The sequence below is a fragment of the Erithacus rubecula genome (genome assembly GCF_903797595.1).
Source record: "Erithacus rubecula genome assembly, chromosome: 3".
In the NCBI taxonomy this organism is placed as follows: domain Eukaryota; kingdom Metazoa; phylum Chordata; class Aves; order Passeriformes; family Muscicapidae; genus Erithacus; species Erithacus rubecula.
In genome coordinates this window covers 70179932-70207120 of record NC_136689.1, presented here as the reverse complement: position 1 = coordinate 70207120, position 27189 = coordinate 70179932, and the positions used below count along the sequence as shown (strand labels likewise).

General features: G+C 35.0%; 1 long non-coding RNA gene across 1 annotated transcript in view; it reads right to left on the bottom strand.

The window, feature by feature from the left end:
• Positions 1 to 487: 487 nt before the first annotated feature.
• Positions 488 to 27189, bottom strand: part of LOC306800593 — a 126919-nt gene continuing 100217 nt past the window's right edge. The window contains exon 2 of the long non-coding RNA XR_013773868.1: positions 488 to 554. This is a non-coding gene — a long non-coding RNA (uncharacterized lncRNA). The remainder of the gene's footprint in view (positions 555 to 27189) is intronic.

The following is a 27189-nucleotide window of genomic DNA, read 5'->3' as shown; positions in this document are numbered from 1 at the left end:
AGTTCATATTTTAAAATATTTGAAAAGTCACGGAGAAGTAGAAAGAACCTATGTTAGACTGGCAAATGTGGAGAAACATTGTGACAAGAGCATTTCTCTAGGGAGCAAGTCAAAGGCTTTTGCAAGGTGTTGGTGGGATGCCCTGAACAATTGCAAACTTTTATATCAGATGAAATAGAATTGCTGACAGAATCTGATACAAAGTGTTTCTATACCATATTCTACAAAATGTAACTTCTTACAACTTTGCATTGTGTCTTTACATAATGCTGATTTAGCTGTTGGTCTTTGATATTTGCTTTTAACTATGTGAAAATCATAAGGATTTTTTTTTTTAATTTAATTTAATTTTATTTTATTTTATTGCAAAAATAGCCAGGACACATGACAACTTTCTGATATGCAGTTGTGAATCTGCAAGTAACATATTCATTGGGAAATTACCATTTTCTTATCTTTTTCTGTCAATCTTATAGTATCCCAACCATCTTTTTTTTTTTTTTTTTTTTTTTTTTTTTTTTTTTTTTTTTTTTTTTTTTTTTTTTTTTTTTTACCTTTTCCTGGAATTTAAGTGCTTTGCAAGTTCTTATTCTGTAAATTCTCCATCATTCTTTCACAGACTTACAGAAGTTTAGGATTTTATTTGGAAGTCTCCTTTTCAAGTAGCAGTTAGTCCCTACCTATTCTGTATTATAAAAGCCAACATTATCAGAGCCCAAGGTGGTGTGATTGCAGGCAGAAACTGTTTAATACTGAAGTCTGAAAGCAAAGATGTCTTTAGATCTTACAGTGCCGCAAATGTGACCATGGATAAGGTATTTTTTAGTAGGGATTTGCATTAATAAAAATTAAAGCTTTAGGATTTCACTTCAAAGGGAGATGCCAATGAAAGCATATCCTCTCTTAGTTGCTTTGGTAGCAGAATATTAACATTGCTAATGTAAAAGTTTATATAGCTAGAGGCTGCAGTCTCTGTCTCTCAGTAGAGAAAAATAATTCTTAGACCACATCAGAAGCGTGCAGCACTTAAAATACAAAGAAAGAAATGAGCAGTGTCTTTTTCTCAGAAGCAGTAAGCATACAGAGTACATTTATTTTCAAATTGATATATCTATTATTTAAAAAGTTTAATTTTTAATGTATTAATTCCAGAAAGCTATTGACATAGAAGTAAATATATTGGTCATTATGTGCTAGTTTTTTCGAGCTTTACTGATGCTAAGCATTATTTTGTGCTACATATATTCATTGATTTCAGAATAACATCTCTACAGTGTAAGTCACTGCTTAAAGCACAGAAAAATCTGTATGAAGTATAACCTATCAAATACAATTACATAGTAAAATGGAATATTTCACTGATACTAGTCCATAGAAATATCCAATTTGCAAATGTTTAGTGATTTTTGAATGCAGAAAGTCCCTTTTAGTTTAAAGGAGGAAAAATGGATTGTCAGGTTTTTTTGAGTAAAGCATAGTGAGAATGTGTATTTGTGTTCTTACTGTCCCAAATAATTGAGGGGTTTTAGTTCCTTTGTTGTAAGAAATGAAAGTAAATAAAGCTATCATTCACTTACTAAATGGAAGCTCAGTAACATTTATTGTCAGTGAGGCATTGCTCAAACATTCAAAGCATTCATTAGTCTTCTGAAATCTCAAAAATTGTTATTTGAAAGTCTGATGTTTTTAAGAGTATCATCTGGGGATTTTGTGTACATGTTCAGCAGGATATGTTATTCTTTTCAGTATTGGATGATTTCTGCGCCTAGGTGGAATTGTCTGTGATTAAGGGTTACATGAAGAATATATAACACCAAATGAGATGGAAACTGCAAATTGGCAGACTAAGCCACTGGCCTGTAGAAAGCACCATTTTCCAAAAGCTGTTCTACGTGAGGCTTTCCTGCCTTTTCTAAGTGGTTTTGAAGAATTATTTCTATAGTTATATTTAAATTAACTAGAAGATTCTGCTGCCTGATTGCATCCCTTTCTTTTACAATGTCTAATGGAGAAGTCCCCCCAAAAAAAGAGAAGCCTAAGTAGGATTTTTTATAACAATTCAGTTACTTGTGCCCTTAATTAGGATATAAAAAGGACTTTGCCCAACAATCACTGAGAAAAAATGCTTGATTTCAAATATTTCATTTTCGTTTTCATCATCAAATTTCCTCAGGTTTCCATGGTCATCCTCCAGAATAGTTTTTTTTTATTCAGTAGACAAAGTATTACCTCATGCCTAATATATATCAGTATTTAAATACTCCTGCAAGCAAATCCAGAAAGAAGACAGTTGTACATTTGTGATTGTCCTTCCCTTTCTGTACAGTGATTTAATTGCTCACTCAGCTATTAGGAAAATCGGACTCTGTCCCTTTTCTCCCCTGAGACGATTTGGTCTAGTAATTACAGAAAAAGTGAAATATATGTGTGGGAATGAGAGGAGTGACTGGCAGACAAAACTTACCATTTCTAGGAATGCTTCCTAAGCAGCATGACAGAGATTCAGAGCCCCTTTGGTCAGAGCCCCTTTCAGTACTAAATTTTAGTTAGTTGTTTTTTTTTTTTTTAATCATTTGACAAAACTTCAGCAGAAGAGATCCTGACTTCTACGTAAATCATTTAATTTTTGAACCTATTATGAGATTAATAAAAGTTCTCTGACTTATAAATTATGAATAAAATTTTATTCAGTTTTTGTTCTGTAGAATATAGGTGAGGGATTTGAATCTTGCTTCCTTGTGTGTATTATTCAATACTTAGTCTAATAACTAGGTATAACATACATGGATATTAATATGATGGCATAACAACTGCTTCTGAACAAACCCACCCTAAGGAGTGTTCTCCATCTGCAAACCCTGATCAATGCAGACTGTAGTTTAGGCTTTCCATGTACCTCTCTTTTTGTGGCATCAAGTGGAAGGAATAAATAAATTCAGAAGTACTCTAGAGTTTGAATGCACTGGTTCCACAGGTAAAATACAGTAAATGTCATGTATCCAATTGTGGATGTGGAATGAGTTTATTGATCTAACAGCTTGCATTCCACTCAATTCCAATTCTTTTTAGAGTTATATGGAGAGAGGATTTGACACTGTATGTTTGAATTACTGTACTGTTGTTCTGATGGACAAATTGTGATTGAAAAATTCTGAGATGCAATTTTCTCAATTACACATAAAGCCATTGTTACCATATTTCAGGCCAATACACAAAGGCTGAAGTAAAACTCATTTAAAAAAGAAGTGAGATTTATTTTTGCTACCCCAGTAAAGGAAAATGTGCTTTATCAAAACTGAACTTTCTAATCCCAGTCAGAATTTCTTTATCATCCTTTTCGTACTGCCTGGAATGTTTTTCATGCTCTAAATTAGTGTTTCTCAACCTTTCTAGTTCAATTTTTTCAAAAATTATTTTATGCAAATTTTTGTTATTCAGAAGAAAATATTATTTAAAGATGACAAATTTTTCAAAATGTGTCATTCCATGCTTAAACTTTGCTTAAAGTAGCTTTTTTAACTTTGCTTAAAATAATGCACCAAAGAACTGGGATATATTGATAAAATCTCAATGAAAAGCAGCTAGAACCTTTTGTCTGTCTTTTGACATAATCTCGATGTCTACAGATGGATCATTTATACCTTGATTATACTTCAAACACTTTGGGTGACAATTTTCAGATTATAGGTAAATTACAAATATCTTTGCCTGTTCAGTGTCTGTGAAAGGATGCACAATAATGGTTTTTTTTCCTCAGGTTCATTACATTACTTTTAATTATTGAGTAATAATAGAATGTGAATAAAAATTCATAGCACTTAAAAAAATTACTGATATTTTCATGAATACCAGCAGCTGTTAAAATATTCCTAATTACAAATATCACATATCAAGAGCAGCATATTGAAGCCAAGCGGTTTGTAGGCAAGCACAGTTATAAGACTGCTATGTTCTCTTTTTTCTCTTCACTCTTGAGATAGGTTTACTTTTTCTTAATAGGCATAATACTAGATTTGAAATTGTTTAAACTGAAATTAATACTCAATACTCCAATAAAATACATCTTTATTCAGAAGATTCAGAAGAGCAAAGAAGCTGTAAAATTAAACTTTTGCCTTGCTGAATTAGATATATTGTCTGTCACAGTAGGTATGTCATGTATTGCGTGCGAGATACTGGATTAAATAAATTACTTTGTACATCAAATAAATCATCTGGTAAAACATACTGTATTAATATTAAATCAAACATGTTTTAGAATTCTGAAGCCTACAGGTAGTTAGAAATATATTTTCTCTCTTTATTTAAATTCAAATCACTAAACATGCAAGGTGTGCACCATCTGGTAAAAGGAAAAAAATATTCCTTTGACAGCTTTCTTTTTCTTTTTTATATTAGACTGCTTTATCAACTCTGGCACTGAAATAGTAGAATGGTAGTATATTCAGCACAAATAAGCCTTCTTATACTTTTTAATTGTGAATGAAACGTCTTTGCTAATGAGGAATGTTATTAGACAAGCATTTATATGATGACTATGGCATTGATCATTCCCATGCTTGTTTATTACAGTTCTTAATGAAAGGCAGCTTCCTATTATATATGCATGGAAGTCTGCTTTTTTACTGTCATGGCAATATTTTTACTTTAAGCTGCATAATATCTGCTTAACATTTATGATGTTACACAGACACAATGTCCAAATTTTAGCAGTCAGAATCTTTTGCTGTGGTGTACTTTCCTTTTTCTAATTTGCTTATTAACTTATAAACCAAATTTTGCACTTTTTTTCTTGTTTTCTTTAACCTTTGGAGAAGCTATTGTCTTCCTTGGACATTGATCTTCAAATAAACCTCATATTATGTATATGGAACTCTTTTAACTAATATAAAGCTATTTGGCAATAGATCATGTTGGGAATTCCAATCCAAATAGGAAGCAGTCCATAGTGCTTTCTCTATTTATATTAAAGGAGCGACACACCTGCTGCATTATGCACTACACCTGATATGCCTCAGTGTGGTATTCAAGAAGAGCATATCCATATATGGTCCCTGTTGTTTCTGATTATAGTTTTTAAATACCTCATAGCTTAAAAAAATTGTTTAGCTTCTGTTATTTACTTATTTGTCCTTTGTCACTGCATGCTGAGATCCAAACTGTTGTGGTGGTGGCTCAGAACCATGAGGTTAAAGGGAATTGATGTGTATATAACAAAGTAATATTGAAACAGGTAATACTTCTAGTTGTCTATCACATTTATCAAATTCATCTTGCTAAAAAGAGACATAAAAGTATATTCACATAAATTCTAATGAGCTTGGTAACTTTTTCTCGTGAATATCATTTGATGGGAATGAAGTTATTATACTTCAGACTGTGGAGAATTCTGTGAAATTGTCACTTTTTTCTACAATTATAGGAGTTTTGTATTTATAGTGGGTTAGCTCACTCATGACATTTCTCAGTGGGCTTAATCTTTCCTTTCTACACAAATTAGTGCCAAAAAAAGAACATCTGTCTTGACACTGAAGTCAGTGAGACTTCAGTAGGACTTGCACCCTTTTGGTGAGAGAAGAGCCCAGAATATCCTCACTGTCAAGCTGAGAGGTAAGCAGAGAAATGAGCAGCCCACTCACATGTGATTTTTCCATGGTATATCAAGGAAGATCATTCAACTGGGAGTTGTAGTCATCCCAAGTAATGAGGAAGGAGAAAAACCCCTTTAAAAGGACAGTTCAACACAGTATGGTAGCAAACAATAGTAGCTGCTGATGTTGGCAAAGTAAGAAGTAGCAGATGCCAGAAGGAAGTACGGACTTCAACAGCACTGTCAGCATCTGCATGTACAAGACTGCTGCTGCCCAGTTTATGGAAGAAGATCTGGCTTATGGATGACATTTTCAGGTTATTTAATACCAGACAGTACAGGTCACTGAAAAGTTTTCAAGGTCAGTTCTGCATTAAGCAGGATGCCTTCATCATCTCTCTTCAACCTCTGCATTGCTTTGTCTTTCAGATGATGCCTTCGGCTGTTTCCCTTTGAACAAGATGCACCTCCTCTTATAGAGCATTAGCAAATAGCTACAACACAACACACTGATCTGTAAAGCACAAGTGTTTGTCCCTTTCTAGGCTGTGTCTCACAAAACATCCAAGCAACATATTCAAACCCCAAAATACAAACCATTTCATGTCAGACAGCAGACCTGACTACCCTACCATACAGCCAGCAGGCTGTGCTTCAACAGCCATGGCAAGGTATTGTCTGGCAGATATCACAGCAAGACAACCTCACAAAAAAAGAATCAATGCTCTGCTCATAAGCCTAAAAAGTTAAATAAGGAATAGCAAAAGTAAAAATACATATTTTTTAAATAACCTTGAACATTTACTTCTCTTGTGAGCAATTTCATTTGCTTGCTTGTTTAGAGTTGGTTGGTTCATCTTATATTAAAATATTTTACTAGTTCTGAGACATGACATAAAAAACAAAAGATGTATCATTTTATTACCTCTTCTGTAAAATGTAAAAGCATACTTCTCCATAAGAAACTGTTCAGATGAATAATTCTTACAGAGATATACTGCTAATGGCAGTAAGGATATTTCTTCTGTGTCTTAAATAAATTCAAGTGTCAGCAAGCTGATTTTTCATTCCCTTCCTCAGCCACTGAAAAGAGAAAAATCAGTATCACTTGAATTTATTTTCATTTAAGCAGGAGAGAGTGTGGAAAGAAAGGCTTGATCTCTTAAGACCAACAAATTCAAAAGCAATATTGTCTTTGTGAAATACCACAACACCATGAAGAGCGAGGATTAATCTGAAAATAGGATTTGACATAAACTATGTAAATCAGACTGTAGGTCGGGTTGGCACAAACATGCTTTCTGTGTTGGCTCAGTGCAGAATCACAGAGTCAATTAAGTTGAGGAAAAAACCTCTGGGCTCATCGAGTTTAACCTGTGATCAGACACTACCACGTCACCTGGACCATGGCACTGAGTGCTTCATCCAGCCTTTTCTTAAATGCATCCAGAGTCAGTGACTCCATCACCTCCGTAGGCAGCACAGTCTAATGCCCAATTACCCTTTCTGTGAAGAAATTCCTCCTAATGTCCAACTTGAACCTCCCGTGGCATGGTCTAAGACCATGTTCTCTTGTCCTTATTGGCAGCAAATCCTTGTAATCTGAGACAAGACCATTGCAATAGGTCACGTTTTACTTGTTTCAAATGTAACCAATGGCAGGCATAATTAATATATTTCCCATATTTACTAAGGATGCCTCGCTAAAATTCCATTTCAATATTTTTATATTTTAAAACACGGGTGGTTATGTCTAACAGCTAACATTCATGCTATTTAGTAGAAAATTGGAAATTATTATAATCAAAAGACATCTGCTTTTTAAACATACCCCTCCTAGACAAATAACAAACTCTGTAAATACTTTTTGTCTAAAATTTGGAGCATTTTTCTACAGTTTTGCTTCTTAAGAGCAGTTTTCAGAAAGCAGTAGCATACAAAAATATTCACATAGGATCACACAATAATTTAAGTTGGAAAAGAACCTTAAGATCATTGAGCCCAATCATTATCCTAATACTGCCAAGTCTATCACTAAATCATGTCCCTGACTAAGTACCAGATCTACCTCTACCTTTCAAATACCTCCAGGAATGGTAACGTAGCCACTCCCCCGGGAAGCCTTTCCAACATCTGACTACCCTTTCCATGAAGAAATTTTTCTTAATATCCAATCTAAATGTCTCCTGGAATAACTTGAGCCCATTTCCTTTTGTTTTATCACTTGCTATTTAGGAGAAGAAGCCAACTCCCCACCACTACCTACAACCCCCTTTCAGGTAGAGAGCAATAAGGTGTCCCCTCAGCCTCCTTTTCTGCAGCTCTCTCAGGTGCTGCTCACCAGACTTGTGCTACAGATTCTTCCCAACTCTGTTCCCATTCTCTGGATACCCTCCAGTACTCACAAGTGCCGAGTACAGAGGCACAGTCACTGCCCTAGTCCTGCTGGGAAACTCTATTGCTGATACACACCAGGATTCCATTGGCCTTCTTGTCCACCAGAACACACATTGGCTTATGTTCAAACAGCTGTCAAACATCACCCACAGATCCTTTTCTTATGGACCACTTCCCAGCCGTTCTTCTAGCCTGTAGGGCTCCATGGTGTGGCTGTGACCCAAATGGAGGTCCTTCACCTTGTTTAACCTCATACAGCTGGGCTTGGTCCATAGATCTATCCTGCCCATATCCCTCTGCAGAGCTTTCATATCCTCCAGCAGATCAATACTCCTGCTCAACATTGTGTTGACTGCAAACTCACAGAAGGTGCTCTTGATCTCCCTGCTAAGTTAATTTGTAGAGATATTGCACACAACTGGTCCCACCACTGAGACCTGGGGAAGCCCACTAGTGATTGGCCACCAGCTGGCTTTCAGTCCATTCACCACCCCTCTCTGGGCTTTGTCATCCACACAAGGTTTTTACCCAGCAAAGATACACCCATTCAAGACTTTAGCACCCAGTTTGTTCAGGACAAAATACTGTCAAAAGCTTTATTGAAATTCAGGTCAATAATATCCACCAACTGGTTGCAAAAAGCACATGCCTTCCATAAATCCATGTTGGATGGGCCTGAATTCCTATTTGTCCTGTACATGCTGTGTGGTAGCACTCCAGGTGATCTGCTCCATGTCATTACCTGGAGCCAAGGTCAGACTGAAAGACCTATAGTTTCCCAAAAATTCCCTCCAGTCCTTCTTGATGGGAATAACATTTGCCAGACTCCAGTCAACTGTGATTTCTCCAGTTAGAAAGTACTTCTGATAAATTATGAAAAACGGCTAATTGAGCACTTTTCCCAGTTCTCTGAGTTCCAATGTGTGTATTCCGTTTGGTCCCTAGATTTATGTGTGTCAAACTTGTGTGGTATATTGCTGACAATTTTCCTTTGGACAGTGTGACTTTTGTTCCACACCCTTTCCCTCTTCTCTAGGATGACTGGCAGTTCAAGGAACTGGGTACCCTGTCAAAAACTTACTCTGACTGAGTCCAAGTTATTAAGTACTTTCACCTTTTCCTCATCCTTTGTATCTGTGTTTTCCTCTATATCAAACAAAAGATGAAAATTCAGCATGGTGATAACTGTCCTTCCAAAGGACAAAACTCTCCTTTTCCAGCCAAAGGTCTCTGTTCAGACAGACCAATCTTCTTCCCCACTGGCTTGTTTTGCTGCACAGGAGGATGGACTATTTATGTATCGAATGTAGTGGTTCATGCAGTCTGAAAAATTATTTAATTTGTTGAGCGTAAAGTAAGTAATCACCAGTTCCTGTTTTCTACAGATATGTCATAGTGACCATCCCAGCTTAAAGCCTAGATGCAAGAAATAAGCACTAGGTGCTAAACACATATTTAGTCCTACACACTTCTCAGTTTTCCAAAAAATATGATGCAGAGAAATATTTTCCCTCTACTTTCTGTGAATAGAGATATTATAGATTCCACAATATTTCAAAATGAAATGAAAAATAATGCAGATTCTTCAGAATTATAGCCCAGTGTCCAACCTATAGAAACCCATCTGGTAGCTGAAAGAAAGAATATAGTTCAGGAATTTTTTATCCTGTCTTTAAATTAAACACAAGACAAATCAGATATTCAACCTTTAATATTCAAATTATATATACCTTCTGAAGTACTAAAGGAGGCAAATAATATTTTCACAATCATAGTTTATACATTTGATTCTCTGATAAAGAAACAACAAAAAAAATTAGGGTAAAAATTTTCAATACTGATTCTCACTTTTATTTTGTGGGCAGATTTTGGGTGCTTCTTTTGCATATTTTTTTAATTTAGCTAGTCAAGCTGCAATACTAGCTTTTGAGTGGTTATGTTTTTGTGAGGGGAATACCATCCTGACTAACATATGCTTTCCAAAGATAAATTTGAGAACCACTTAATTAGGTTTTTAAAAGCCTTACTACTTCAGAAAGTTCCAGTTCTGAAAAGCTGCTCATATGAAGAAAGTATTCCAATGTCATGAATTTGACATTTGAAATAATGTCTAACAAATAAAACAATTTGGTATGTCAAACATAGTCATGGATCAGATTTTCAATGGTTATGCTGTAGCTGCTTCACTTTCAGTAACATTATAGAAATTAATATCTGCTGTGCAATTAATCTATAATTTTTCCAACAAATTCTCTCTTTCAGTCATGAGTGATAGGTGCTGCAATTCTATGGTACTAATATAAAATATGTTGAAAAGTTTCTTTTGCATAATGGACTTTATTTTATTAATGACTTCAAATAAAAATTCCTAAATCTGTCAGACCATGCCACTCCAATGTGCTGGAACTATTATTATGTGTGTAAATTAATTTACAGGCATTTTTGGTCCTAAGGATTTAGCGTTACTGAATGGTTTTATCTGTTATCTTCATATTGTATTCAAAGAACTAAATGAAACATCTTTGATGTTGAAATATACTCCAGGATTGTGGCAGTCAGTATTTTTACTTTAATCAATCCCAGCAGACATATCTTGCTATACTAGATCAAACAAATTTAGCTTTTGATTTAGTTTGAATCTAGTGAGGCTGAATAAACTACATTTATTCCACCTTACTTTATGGTTGATAATGGGCAAACAGATAACCAGATGGAAGTTTTTGCAAAATTTTCAAGACATATCCTGCAGCATAAAAAAATTCATAAAGTTTCCTATCCTCTGGCATGTGTGTCAATTCATTCAAGCAAAAATTGGCACAGAAGCCAGTGTTTTTCTACATACCTATTGATTTTTAAAATGTATAAATGTCGAATCTCAGAATAAGAAATGACAAGTTTTATGTATAAATAAAATTAATGCTGTCTCTCTTTTTAAAACTTATTTCTAATTATTTTGTAACAGAAGATTCTGGAGAAGACATAATGAAAATCAAACTCCTTAAGATGCATAATTTTACAAATGGACTTTGTTTACTTCAGACAAAATAAATTAATTATAAATAGCATATATTTTAAATTACACTTCTTTCATCAAAAAATTGAAGCTTCCACAGTAAGCCAGTAAGGCATCTGAATGATTGAAATGCTCCTTAAGGAAAAGCAGCAATCAGCCTCAAGCAAACCCTTGTCTGTAGAGGTAAAATTCTAATTTTAGATGTAACTTACATACCTATGTGGTAAACTGCATGTGAACTGTATAGAGGGATATCTGGGATGGGAAAATTTTCCAAACAGGCTGGTAATTGAGGTGTACAGTGAAACACCCCTGCACTTCCTATCAGTGAGTTTTGATAGGAGAATACCTGGAACTCTGAAATTTCCGGAGGGGAAGATTCTCCAAAATTTTGTCAAATTATTTTTGTGCAACATTTTGGGTGAAGGCAGTGGGCAGTTCAATCAGTTACTCAAGGCATTAATGACCAACAATTCTGCACATGTGCAATATCTAAGTTAAAGATCCAATAAAAATTACATATACTCACTGTACCCAGAAGTCCAGGACAGAAAATGACATTTTCAGACATTTGCAATTTCTGCTCAGCTTATGGTGATATTATAAAATGGCAGAAGATAGTTAAGTGAAAATGCTCATTTTCCTTTAATTTTTCCTTCTTGAACTTTGATTTTCAGCTGGTGGCCTGTTCCAAAACTAGTCTCTCACATCAGCCATTGTCAGATAATGGTGCAAATATCAACACCTGTAGTTAGCAGAGATATATCTCTTTCTCTGCTTCAGCATCAGCTGAGCCACAGGCTCTAGGAACCAAAACCAAGGAAAAGGGAAAAAATGAACTACTGTACAAGCCAGAGCTTTCAATAAGCATCTGAAAATCCTCTCTCACTGTGAGCCATGCTGCAGGATTACTTCTTCAGGAGAAGCAGAGTGGCAAGCACACTCAATCTGTTATGTAGTCTCTGCCAATAAAGTCTTGTATGCATGTTGAATTTCTAGATAGCAAGTTTGGAGTAGCTCATTATGATCATGTTTCAATAGGGTGCAGACAGACCCTTTTCTTTCCTCATTTGAAGGCGAGTGGGCAACTGTCAGTGCCAATGTGCATTTCCTGCCCTTTATCATGGCCCGTGCCTGCAAACACAATTATGTTTCTACACTGGAGTTTGACTGATCCAGGGAGGAACCTGGAGGAAAATATGTCAATCTTCAGTTGCCCCTGTACATAAACAGTGAGTACACTTAAATGGTGGCATTCAGCTCCTCAATAGCACACTTAACTCCGAAGTGTAGAAAACAAAGCACCTATGACAGGCACTGGGGATTTAGTCAGTAGTATGGGGGGGGGCTTGGGAAGATATACAGCTCATCTCAAAGATATTTTTCAAGCCATATCTACAAAAAAAGCCCCCCCCAAAAATCCTCCATTTATTTAGGCAGTTTTCTCCACAATATTCCCTAGGGAAAAAAAAAAAAAAAATTGACCAATAACAAAACAGGACATTTCTGTATTGCTTCCTTTACCAACCAGGTTTTTTATTTTTCTTGAGTGGAGAAAAACTATTATAAAAATAATTTACCTTCTTTTTGAGATGTTTCTGTAATGCATTTTCTTTTACCCAACAGAGAAAGGGAAAATAAAATGTTAAGAAGTCCTCGTGGTCATTTTCCATTTAAACAGTATGCTTCTCATTAAAAAAAAAAAAAAAAAAAAAAAAATCTTTTCTGTTATGGAAAATCAGCACAATACAGGAGCTATGAACTATAAAGTTCCAGGTGTATGCAACAGCTGAAAAAATATTTTTTCTTGAATTATTGTTAATTGTTCTTTAGTTTTTGAACCAGTTTTGTACATGTCTGATACTTCGAGTCTCTGTGAAAACTTCTTTATCAGCCAGTATTGTGCAAAATGAGAAAGTGGCTTGGTCATATTTATAGAAACTGGAAGTCCAGAAGGATGCCCAAGGTTTCTTGGAAGTAATGATCCAAAGAGAATTACAGTCTCAATGTGCAAAAAACATACAACATTTTAGAACTACAACAAATTTATTTGGAACAAGTGTTAAGACAATTTAAATTAAACTAGACTAGGTTTGTATTTCCCTTTGCTATCAGTATTTTTTTTTTTTTTTGCCAGATTTTCACTGGCCTGAAACATTGCTAATGAAAATGAAGTTCCTTGCATCCCAAAGATGCCTTGTTGAGAATGTAATTACCAAAACTATTTGGTAGCATAGACTGGGAAAACAGAAGACACTTTTTTTTTTTTTTTTTTGCCCATGCCTAGGGAGAGTTATTTTCAGATCTGTCTAATCTCAGCATTATGTACAATTCACATATCTGTGTTTCTGTCATGTTGCTGGGCTTCAAGATTTGCAGGTAACGCTTTTCCAGTTCAGTTACAATTCCTCTTCTATTCCAGACATAGAATGTGGACCTGATGAGAACTTTTCTGTAATGCATGAAAGGGAAGCAGTGTGTGGCAGCTAGCAGAGAATGTAGTCTCCAGAGAGAACCTTGGCTCATGCCATGTCATGATTCATGTTTCCTACAACATTCCTTATTCTGCAGGAACCTCACTGTACCATTCAGTCTGACCTGTGAATTTCTTGTCATATGATCCAACATGCAGCTTTGCATGTACTGGACTGGAATGTTAAATTGATTGATTCACTATACCGTTATCTTCAACTTATCCTAAATTCAATTTTCTACACTGTCTTGAAGCATAAAGGGTACAAACATGTTCTGGATGCCTGATAATATTTTGTCTTTTCACTGTAGTTGATTGATCTCTCAGATGTCAAGAACTTTGATCTACCAGAAAGCAAAACTGCAATATAAAGATGGCTTTCACTTATCTGCACCTGGTATTGCCAAAACACAGATTCCTTATCTGATAAAACCAGAAGCAATTTAAAAGACTAGCAATTATAATATTATAAATATTTTTGTTTCTTATTTGGTGCTCACATTCTTTCCTTGGTAGTCTAATTTATTTTCAGGCACAATAAAAAGAGACCATCAAAAGCAGACAAATTTCTTCATGAACCGGGTAATGCCTACAACTAATTCCTCATACTTATAGGATGCAATTTAACATTTAACTTTCTACTTGAAGAACAGTGTAATCTCTAATTTTCCAACTTCTTATGCTAGCATGACCTTTTGTCTTTCTTGGCTCCTTCTTGAGCATTCTCTACTTTTAAAATGGCATAGTTTTGAATACCTAACTCATTTAGACATGTCTTGCAATGAAATGTAGATGTAATGACAATATGCTGCTTTTAGTTGATGGTCATCACATGTGTTTTCAAAGATTCATGTCAGTGTAGATATCCATAACAGCATCCTCAGTAATCTGTTTGTTATACCAAAGCTCTGTGGATGTTCCTTAGACTGAGTGTCTTGAATCCCACAATATCCCACTTGTGAGAGACATCTGCATATGTTTCAGGATGGATTTTGTCCTCTGTGGCCAAATATGTGTCCTACAAGGAGAAAATGTTTCTCTTATTCCATCAAGACAAATCAAACTTTGTGGCCTAAGAAGTTTGTTTGACTTTATTTTTGGTTTATGCCTCTCTTTGCTTCCCTTACACTAGGAAGCTGGTCACTGGGAATATACAAACAGCATACAGACAAGAAAGCAGATATCCATGCTCTTTTAAAGTCTTTGTACGGACAAAATGTCACCTTTGGCATAACTTACATATATAGAGTAATAAATGCCATGAACATTTTCTTGCTTCACTGCTCTTCCTGCTTCACAGGATCCTCTTGGCTCAGGCAGATTTCCCTAGGAGCCCAGAGCTCTAGGTCTCCATACAGGAATGATTTGCTGGGATGTCTCCTTCTATGCCTCTGCAAACAGCTTCCTCCTATTTTTCTGCATCAGTGCCTCCTTAGCCTTTAGCAAAATCCCCACAGCTTACCACAAAACTTCTGTTTGGTTTTATCTTATGATTCATCACTTATAGGAGCGGAACCTGTAACCAGGTGATGTCTACACATCAAGTTATCACCAGTAGGAATTCTTCCTTGATCCATACAGAAAATGTACCTACTTTTTCTGGCACTAAAATCTGACTTAGAATACCCCTGTCATTCTGGGTGATTCATCTTTGCTCTTACCACTTTTATATTTTTATTCAATCTTATTGTATTTCACACCTTATGAAAATTGAACTAGTAGCAGCAAAGAAAAGTTTTATGGTAGATTACACTTCAAAAAAAAAAAATAAAACAATGCAGTGGGGTAGGAGAGTTCAAATTTTATTCCAACTTGCTATAGTTTGAGAAAATCAGGTTGAACTATGCATTTTTTGAAGTCTTGTTTAGTAAAGTGTAACCAGTTATCACAAATTCTTTATTGTATGTGTTATACATCAATACAACACATGCACTTACATGTGCTATGCATCAGTATAACACATGCTACACTGCTTGTCTATTCTACACTGAAAAAATATCTTTTCAGAAGAAGAGGAAACAAATCATTAAGCTTTATTAAAAAGATAAAGAAATCTTAAGATTAAACAGAAGTAATGTGATAGTCTCCCACTGTCCAGTTGATGTTTCCTGACTGCTCAAAGCTATCTACCAACTAACACTACTTTTGTTTGTGTGTCCTTAATGTATTTGATTGCATAAATGCTAAATTAATTTTGAATTAATAAACTTTTGATGTCAGTTGGTTCATGTAACGAGGAATTAACTTTTAATTTCCAAAACAATTACTTTGATATCAGTACATCATGGCTGAATTTATTTTCCCATTTCTAAGAACAGCATTTCAGGTCTATTCTCCATCTGACATTCATTGTGTGTAATTAATTTCCTGTCAAAGGCAAGAATTACTCAACTATAGTAACAGTAAAAGTAGTTTGCAGTATTTGGTCATTAGTTAAAACCATTGTGTCTTCTCTGCACAGTTGTGCTATTGTTATCCTTTACTTTTAAATGCGATTGTATTTCTCTGCTAAGATTTGAAGTATTCTTGTTAAAAGGAAATCAGTGAGGTAGCTCGAGTTGAACAAAATTGTATTGTCTCCTTTTTCCTTTACACAGATATAAATGGCTTTAGTTAAATATTTGAGTATTGAGCAGTCACTAGCATTTGATCCGGTTAGTGTTCAGAATATAAAGGTGTTCTAGGTATTTGGACAATTGTATTATCTGGATAAATTGTACTAGATTGCCTCAGTTCTACTCGCTCCTTCACAATAAAAGTTTTACCTACCTTATCAGCACATATTGATCCCTTTGGTTACATATGCCCAAAGAATGATCATAGCTGTAGTCTGAAGATTTTATTCTGACCAGGAAAGGGTTCTGCCTCCTCAATGTAACAATATAGTGCACAGATCAAATTAGACCTTTAAATATTCATCAACAATTTTCACCTGATGGAACTCAGGTTCATGCCTGTAAATTCATAGCACCAGCTGTTATCAGATGCAGGGGATCAGTTTTGGACAAAAGTTGATCTATTATATGCAAATATGTATTTACTTTTATTGGTACACTAAACAGTTATTTTTCAAGGCATATCTTTTTAAGAAGGTGTTTATTAGAAAACCTCCATAACTGCAAGGCAGTTCTTTACTAGTCCAGCATGTACTAAAAATGTCCATAACTATATGATGGCTGAAATTTTTAAACTGTTAGTCAATTCAAAGAAAGAAACCCAATCTGATTTTTTCCCCTACAGTAAAAATATAATTATCAAGTATGTTATATCTAAGCAGCATTTACATCACAACTTGAAATAAAATGTACAGATTTATTAACATTTACATATTGATGCTCATGACCTTGAGTTTGAATATTAAATACTAATCTGACTTTGACCTTCTTGATTTCTTGCAGATAAATTTTTGAGTCAGTAATTTCATTCTCTAGGTTTCTTCTCTTTACTGCAGTGTAAAATTTGTATTATGAGACATCACATTTCTGTGGATGTTAAATACCTATGAAAATTAATTTGTAGACACCAGCAGCAAAATTGTTAGAATCATGTACAATGGACTGCTGAATATTTTACCTAAGTTGAGAAAGTGATTGCAAGAACAATAATTAGCTCCTTACTAAGGACAAGACTATACTGACAAGCAAGTTGTGCATTCATGACAAGGTTTTTAATACCATCCTGGGAAAGCTCTTATTCTACTTCATCAGAGTGCAATACTGTGTTTATTGAGTATTAGCAAATATATTCTTACTACAAAATAGACAAAAAAAAAATTAAATTGCTTCTAGACTAACCAGACATAATATTTTTATACAACTGAGAGTATTTCTGGATTTTGTAATACTATGGAGCAAACTTAAGGCTGAAATTTTCAGGTTATATGTTCTGTTCCACATTTATTTCTTTCTTACCTTCTCTTACACAACCTAACAATTTAATGATTTTTGGAGCATTGAGTTTCTGACTAAATTGAATGGAGTAGGTATTTTGCTTCATTTAAGATGTTTCATTAAGCCATATATATTCAGTATAGCTTTGAAAATCCCACTTCAAGAAAAAGATGCTGCTTTGAGAACACAATATGTGTTGCCCTGGTTAATTTCCAATACTGGCAACTGAGGCTGAGTCTGCATGGTCTTTGTCGGCTATTTGTCTGTTATTCAGGGACCACAGAATGACATCAAGAGGATCAAGACTGGATGAGAGTTACACTTATATCTCTTCAATCAGTAGTATCAGCAATGGTCCAGCTACAGCCTGATGATGGCATCCATATGACAAATTTGCCATTTACCATCTCTATATAAAAAACAATGTATAATGGTAAAATCGTGGTTATCTTTATAAGGTGTTTCTTGCAAAATTCAAATAATCACCTGTCTTGCAGTCTCCTGGAGAAGTCTGTGTCATTTCTCTAGTTTTAGTTTTGATGTCTGTATTTTATCTGTCCCACCTCAGTAAAGGACTATTTCACACTCAGTTCCCCTTTGAATTAAGATAAATAAAAATCTTCTTTTAGCTTGTAAAAGCAAAATCACTTTAACTTGAATCTAGGTAGCTTAGGTGTCAGGAGCAGCCAAGATATGGCTCACAGATTCCTGTATGAAACTTTCAAAACCATTGATCTGTACTCAGAGACATGGGCAAACCAAACATTTCTGTTTGTACTGTTACTTAAGCAGATCATATACTTGCTACAGCTTTCATAGAGAGATCTTTCAAGTTAAATTAGCAAGACATGAGCAGATGCTGATTGTCAAATATACACCTAACCATTTTGGTAGTCTAGCGTGTGGAAATCAGGACACAGAGCTGATCTGTGTCAGAATAATCTCCATATCTCAGAACGACTGCTGAGGAAGGCAGCTGTTACAGGCATAATTTGTCATTATGTTCCAGTATTAGCATATTACAACAAGTCTTAAACTTAAAAAACATTGAAAGTCCTCCCCAAAACTCCACTGACATGTAATAAATATACAAAGGGGTTGTTCTTTAGGGTTTATAAATGCAAATTTTCATACATTAAGAACTGCCATTACATTTTCGTATGGGCTGGGACCTCTGCAGCTGCTGGATGTGGCTATACACTATTTACTAAAAAAAAAAAAAAAAATTTTGTACACATAAGCATATTTTACAGGTCTTCTTTAAATGTAACAACACCTGAATGCTGCCCAAGTTAAATTGAGACAACATAATACAGAATCTCCACAGAACATATTTGCCCAGTTAGTTAAATTCAAATCCATGCCTGTGAATGCAGAAATAATCATCACCTTTAGATTAGAGGCTTTATGCTGTTTTCATACTCTCCAGACATTCTGAATTAGGTTGCCAAGACCTCATCTTCCTTTGCTATTCTGCGTCTTGTCACATGAGGGATCATAAACACAGTACTGTTACTGAAAACGCCATCAATGTGATAAACCACACCAAAACAAGTATTTCAAATTACATTTCTGCAGATAAGTGCAGGTCCCTTTTCACAAAGGTCTAATACTTACTGGCTGACTGACTTCTGGGAAGCTGATAGTTTGGACTTTCCTTGGATATTTTCTGTTTTCTTTACATAGTTTGCTTCTAAATCACTGCTCACATAGCCATGGTTTTAAGAGTCTGCAGAGACGTTATTAAGTCTTTCTATTCCATATAGTGCTCTGTAGGGGTTTGTTACCTCTTCTTCAGAGTTTGTTGATTGCTGGGATGGAAGAGTCAAAAGTCTTGACTGCTGATGGATGGGCTTTCATAGCAGCCTATATATAAACAAAAGGTAGAAATCACACTGCAACTGCTACTCTCCTCATTATCACAGTGCTCATTGTTACAAAAATAACATAAACACTCCACTGTGCAAGACACTGGAAGTTGATCATAATGTATAGAAAAGAGCAATCTTGCAACTACCTCCAATAGGTAACTAGTTATTTTTGTGAAAAACCTTTTGAAACACTGTCATTGCCAAGGTTTTTGCTATGATGAAAATAAGATTTACTGTTCATGAATTATAATATTAAAATTTTTAAAATAAAAAAGTAATTTTCTTTGAAGAACCCGGACTATATACCTACTTCATTTGAAGGACAGTTATACTAATTTTTAATACTGCAGTGAAAATGTGATAGTTTGCAGGCTACTACATAATGTTTGGCCCAAAAAAATGACCCTTGATGCTAAAACTTAGAAATACTGGAAAATATTGTAAGACATACTTGGTTATAGACGTTTTGGTAAAATATTTACTGAAAACACTTTAAAGTTGAAAAGACTGCATTCTTATTCACAAAATCCATGGCTACTTTATGTATTTAATCCACCAAGTTTTTAAAAAAATTTTACACTGTATATTAAAATGCTATAAATCATTTGATTGTCAGACATCAATAAAATACACACAGTGATTAAAAATACTTTATGTGCATGAATTATAGTTTTTTTATCCTATAACCAGAGCTACCTATCCTATAGCCAGATGCTATCTGTAGCATATACAGATCTCTTAAAAAAGTATTGCTATCTGTCACACCAAGCTGCTGTTGTTCCACCTCAATGACTGGTTTACAGTTTTAGTGCATTTGATAGGGATGAGAAAGGTGATCTTAGTTCACTAAAGGCTTTTGTCTTCACACAAGTAATCAAAATGTTTGTTCATACTGTTCCTTCTGATTGTGTCTTTTTTTTACAGTGTCTCCTACAGTCATAGAAAATAAAAGGTTCTCCATGCTTGCTCACTCTGAATGTTATTGCAAACATTTTTTTTCCTTGATATTTTACTCCAGGCATGTTAAAACTTCTATTAGAACCATTCACTGATATGCCATCTATAATCAGTTAAACTTCAACTTTATTCCTCCTTGCTTAATGTCTTTTTTGCCCAACTCTCAGTCCCCTTTCAGCTGTAGAAAGGAATCCTTGTTCCAGTATGCCTATATGTCAAGCACAAAAATTCTTCCCTTTTATCATGCATGCTAACCTCCACTTTCAAGACACTGCTCCTTTTGTATTATTGTCTTTAATTTTTTTTCTCATAGTTTCCCAAATCACATAAACAAGTATATAGCTTGCAATGTTTCAAGCTGCTCTATGTGTAGGGATCAGGCTGTATTATGGTGAATAGTTGTTCTCTATTTTTTCTTTCTGTTTTCCCATCTGTCTTTACTGATATTTTCTTCTCTTAAACCAGTCCTTCAGCTTTGAACTTTTCACATGTCCTGCTGAGCACAATGTCCACAACTGGAGTTCACATACGCTATCTTAACATGATATAATAATGATAAATAATGTTCTGTTGCTCAACCATGGGAACACTATAAGAAAGACCTTGACTGGAGCATAGACATGGGGAGGGATTTGCCACAATGAAAGGCATTTGGATCCACGTTGTGTTTTCCAAGTAGGAAGGGGTGCATCCTGAACATCAATATCTGTCTGACATTGGAAGCTATGCTACAGGATCATATTGGGATCCTTCTGGCAAAGTGGAGCAAGAAGACCTTCAGAAAGCAGTCAGCTTTTGAGCTGAGGGAGATGGGCACATTCCCAGAATTCCTCCCTCAATTTATGGTTGAAGTCATATCTCAAATATCCATGCAGAAATTATACAGCACGGAAAGTTATAGGTGTTGGTGTTGAGCCATACAGATACAATCTGAGAAATCTGGTTGCACAGCTCATGATGTCTCAAATGCTGTACTGGATCTGATTGGTATGTTGATAACCTGACAATGTTTTACCTCTTTCTAAACAGCAGTTTCACAGCACCAAGGCTTTTCCCCACTCTTCTCCCATGGGTAGACTGGGAATGTGCGAGAATTTTGACGCAAGGTACAGCCATCAGAAATGACCTGAAGAGTGTAAAAGGGTATTCCATACCATGTGATGTCATGCTCAGCAGCAAAAGCTCAAGGAATGGAGAAGGAAAGTGACATTTATGGTTATGTTGATGATCTTTCCAACTAGAAAATAGTTGTATATCTGTCAGCCAATGGGAAGTAGTGAATGAATCTCTTGTTATACTTCTCTTGCATGTGCAGCTTTGCCTTTTATCTCAACCCACCAGTTTGTTTTGGCCTTTTTCCCCTTCTGATGCTCTTTCCTATCTACTGAGGTGAGCGAGTGAGTGACTGGGTGGGGACTGACCTGCAGGCCAGAGTCAACCCAGTAACAGGAATGGGTAAGAGATAATTTGGGAGCTTGTATAATGCGATCAGACTAGGTGCCAAAAGGGGGATAATGGCTGTGAACATTTGCAACAGAATGTCACTTGAGAACAGGGGAACAAAGCCTCCTTTAAAACAGCCACACAATAACATGCCCTGGATCTCATGGAGGACTTTACCTGACATTTGCTGAAAGCAAAACTTGGAGGTTTTCAGATTTCTGAAGTCTGTCAGGATCAAATTTTGACACAGGTTTTGGATGGCCAAACCAGAGAAAGTGCCCTTCTGCATCTACTGTTCATGCAAAAGAAAAGCGGTCATAGATTTTAAGATTGATGATAGTCTTTGCTGCTGTGAAAATGTCATTGGACAATTTTAAATTCTGAGGTAAACTGAAAAAGGTAAGTAGGAGAAAAAGATTTTTCAGGGCAGACTTGGGAACTGGCCAACAGCTTCCCGAGTGGTTTGTCCTCCCAGGGATTTCATGCTTAAGGGCATTATAGCCCATGGCAGCTTTCTGATCTTCAAGGACAACATCCTCAAAGCATAAAAGTGATCTACCCGCATATGCAGGAATTTGTAGGAACTCAGAGTGAAAGAAGCTTGGACCTTTGTCAAGGCTGGGTGAATAAACTGCACACTACAAGTACCTTTATTGGGGATGTGTGAAGGTACAGGTAGCTATTAGCTGGAATAATGCTACACTGACACAAGATAATGTTCAGGAGAAGAAAAAAAATGCAGACAGCAATAAATTTAATCACTAAGTAGGAAGACCTGAAGGTCTTTATATACTAAATATACTTTTACTGGTTACTCTGAGAATTCTATGAATTTACCTGTACTGGAAGTGAGCATGCTATATTATAAATAAATTATTAATTAAATTTCAATTAAATTTAAAAAATAATTATTTTGATAAAGTAATGGATTAAGATAATCTGAAAAAGGTGCCAAAAAACTTGTGAGCTACCCTGAAGAATTACATAAACCATGCGGGGAGAAAAGGTTGCAGGAGCACTTCAGAAGATTAATAATATAAAGCACCTGACCCAGATGAAATGTTAAAAAAACACATTTAAATCATGGAAAGTGAAGGAATAAGATAGTTTGCCAGGCTACTTAGCAATACTCTTTGGCCATATATTGTATTATTAGCATAAAAGGTTTATTGTTCTTATTTTAAACATAAAGGAAATATTAAAACTTTTATCAGTTGTTATAGAGTTACACTAACTTAATCCGGAATCTGAATGACAAAATGACCATAACATTTAAGAATAAATTAGTCTATTATACTAAATTAATGACAAATATCAAACTGCATCTGGAATTAGACTTGAATCCATTTATATCTGCAAATTTTACCTATGTGGTGAACAAGAATAGATGAAAGGAGAGGATTTTGATAGTATTCTAAAGACCTCTGGGGACATCTGTAGAACCATTAAATATGAAGGATAGATAGATAGATAGATAGATAGATAGATAGATAGATAGATAGATAGATAGATAGATAGATAGATAGATAGATAGATATTTCATCAGGACAGGAATGCCAGGACAGGAATGCTCATGTGATACATAAATGCAATGTTTAGGAACTTCAAAGAACTCAGCATATATAATGTGAGGCTTAAATCAGCAGGCTGTGGTTTGAATAACACATAGGAAAAAAAGGAAAACAAAGAAACAAACAAACAAAAACTTTGGAAAGGAGGTTTTGTTTTGTAAAGCTTTTCCTCAAATGGCTTTTGATGCTTTTTTTCCAATAAAAAGTGGTTTAGGGTGGACTCTCTGTTTATATAATATATACCAATTTATATAATAAATATCAATTAAACTTTCAGCAAAGAACAAGTATGAGAAAAGGAAAAACAGGACGGACAAGATTAAAAGCAGAGGTAGATTTAGGATTCACCATCATGACAAAACTAACATGCTTTTCTTCATCTTTTATTGTAAAGGTATAGATTAAACATGACTCCAGTGTCATATTTATCTTCTAATTATATGGCATGAACAAGCCAAAGGTACTTTTGGCACCATTGAATATTTAAGTAATAAAAAGGGTTTACAATAATCTTTGAATATGTTATGAACTGTGCGGAAAGATGAGACTTTAAAAAGATATGTGGCACTAAGCACCCACTAAATGGTGTCAATCATTAGTGTGTGAAGACTCACTGTACACTCTTTTTTAAGTGTCTTTCCTGCTCTAATAAAGTAGTTATATGTTCAGTTGTATATTCAGCTACATTTTTTCCTGCATGTGAGAAAAGTGTCACAAGTGCTTAAGATTAACTTAATTTAGATAATAGCTTCTGTTTAAATGGTTAGTGTTAAAATAATTCACCAACATTCTGAGGCTCTCTGTAAATGCAACATAAATTAATATGAAGAATTAAAAAAAAAAAAGAAAGAAAAAAAACACGAAAAAAACCCCACAAACTGTATAATTTCCCGCAAAATGCAAATTGAAGGAAAAGCACTTTCATCTCCCACTGTAATACTGAGCTCTCAAGCCAGCTAGGCAATTACAAACCTTCCAAATTAACCCAAAGACAAATATAATCTGGCCAAAGTGCAAGCTTGCTTTCTAAATTAATCAGCAAATGAAAAAAGTATAATAAGACTAAGTTATGTTGTATTTCCTGAATTACTCATTGTAGTTGCTCATTCTCAAACATGTGGCTTACTCCATCTAAAATTTATGAGTATGCCCAATTTAATACAGTAAAAGTTCCTGTGTCCCTAAATATATGCAGACTTTCTAGCAGAAAAGTTATTAGTTCACAACTGGCACTGCATAGATAAAGTGTCATTCTGACATTTTTTCTAGCATAGTGTAGTTAAGCTGTAAGTGATCTTACAAGTGGGAGGAGAAAGCTTGTGTTTTCTCATTCCTTTTGAAATTACTTTCTTCTACTCTGCAAATGCAGCTATAATCACTGAGAAAAAAAATTTAACCATGTTTTAAAAAAAAAGTTTTTTGTACACTGTACAAATTCAGATAATGACCCTTGTTAAACATTTCATGGGAAAATTAAGGACCTTGTTTGTATGTCCTTGAACAAAAGGAGGAAGTCTCTGTTGGCTTTTAAAACCTGAGGCTCTGTTTAGGAGAGAGAGAGTGTGTTTCAGTTTATTTCTTCCATGGAACACAGAGTATGAGGGGAGTTGGGGAGTATATTATCTCTTTCCTATTTTCCCTTTGATACCCAGGGACATCGCTACTGTGCAGTGCTCACTATTCACACCAACTCACATGTTAATAATCTAGTTTGTGATAATATATTTGGTGCACCTGCTTTTCAGCCCAAATGTCACTACTCCCATTTCTTTTCAAGTAAAGGATTTAGACCATAGATCTATAGCATTGTATAATATTATTTTTTGTAAGATTCTTCTACGGGAACATCTAATTAGACAGCAAATGCAGCAAGGTAAATAACCTAGGAGTTTGGCCACAGAAGATGTAAATAAGTTTTTCAGGACCCAGAGATGGTTAAAATCCAGATTAAGGCCTATCTCCACTGAAAATTTCAACTGAAAGAATATGAAAATTTAGAATAGGCACACTTACAAAACTTTTTCTTATCCTTTATATATATATATATTTTAGCACCATGCACAGATTATTTACTCAAATAGATGAAGCTGGAATTCATTTTCTAAATTCAAGCATTACTCCGGTTCTAAGATTGCAAAAACAGTCTATGTAATCTTGGTTTATTTGTGTGAAAAGGAAAACTCCAGTACCTACCTGTATTTAAGCTACTTTTCCTGTATTTATTTTGCTACTATTCCTGTATTATTTTAATAACATAAAGTTATTTATATAGGTATGGAATTATTAGCCCTAGAGCTACACAAACTTCGTGTTTAAAGTACTGCTATACAGGTTTTATGGCATTTTTCTCAAAACAGTATATTTTGAATATTTGGGGACTATTCTAAGAATTATAAGGTGCATAAAATTAAGATACTGTCAATTGTAATTCTGTCCTATGGAGAGTAGATAACCTGTGCTGGGTTAGTTTTAGCAAGAATGCTGAGTGGCTCCATAAAGCAGATGGAGGACAGTGTGTTCAGTCTTTATATCTTAAATTCTACAGTCAAAAGAGCCCTGCAAATTATTACTAAGCTGTTGATTTTAGACAAGGTATGGATGCAACATCAATTAGCACCAGTATTGAGCATCCAGTAAGTTAGGTAGAGGATGGAAAGCACTCGGTGACTTAGAGTGAACTTTTTGATATTGGTAACATAATGGATAAGGCAGCAGTTATTAAAAATATCTTAGTCCAGAACCCTGGTGAAATTAGCTGGGGCAGCATTGTCCCCTGGCCATCCTCATTAGTTCTCATATCACCTGAGATGCCAGATGAGCAGAAGCATGACAGAAATACATTTGTCGAGAACAGAATTGAGGAGTTGAACCTGGAAATGCAGGCTCTGAGCTGAGCTATGGAAACCCAGACTGAGGGTTAAATTACTGGTGTTAAACAATTAGATGATGCAATGTTGATAACATCTGTTTTGAAAATTATGTGTGTCTGGGCTGTATTTGTGGTCTGAAATGATGCCAAGTGTCTGAAGAGCCATCCAAGGCCCTGGGGGACACCGATGCTGTAGATATTCAGTGAGTTGTTAGGGTAATTAGTCTAAGTATCACAGAAATAAATGCATTTGTTCAAGTGATTCCTGCTTTAATCCTGGTAGTTCTGAATTAAAATATGATTTGGCAGTAAACAATAATTAATTCCTGCCTAAATTGTGATGAAGAAGCTTTATATCGTCAGGTGAATTCCATTAATTTCTTAACTTCTTTTTATTAACTCCAGGCTAAAATATATTTGAGGGTAGATTTAAGGAAAAGTCTGTGAGCAACAGCCAGTTACAACTGCAAAACTACTGCTGCATATCAATGTAGAAATAATGTTTGAATTTATTCTACTTAATGGATTGTATAGTCTGTACTTGAGCAATCCTTGTATGACCATCAAATTTTTATTTATTAAATTGTTATTTTCTTGTGATTATGCTTACCTTCCCATTCCTAAACTCTAGTTTCTTACAATTCCTTTATAGTTTTATTAATTTTGACCAGTTCTGACCACTATTCTTCCATTCTCTATGCACTTTACATTGATTTATGTGTTTTTACTGATGACTACAGTATCTAATAACACGACTTCAACACCCTTATTTAAAGCTATGTGATACTCAGGAATGAATAATGTAGCTGGGAAGGTAGGATCATATTGTTGGTTAATGAAATGATAAATTGTAAAGAAATAAAATCAGACAGCATAGAGCAAAGAGAAACTTATTTTTATCAAATCTTCTTTGGGGAAAGATTAGAGAAGTAGTTTTATTTTGTTGGTCTTCTGAGAGTTTTCCACAAGCCTCAAGGGTTGAAGATAAATACAGACTTCTGTATTTTACCAGAGAGATTAATGCTACTAGAAAGTGTAACAATACTGGTAATTATTTCTCCAGAGTATATAGCTGACAAGAAAGTGCTGGAAAGAGTGGCCTCTGAATATTCTTG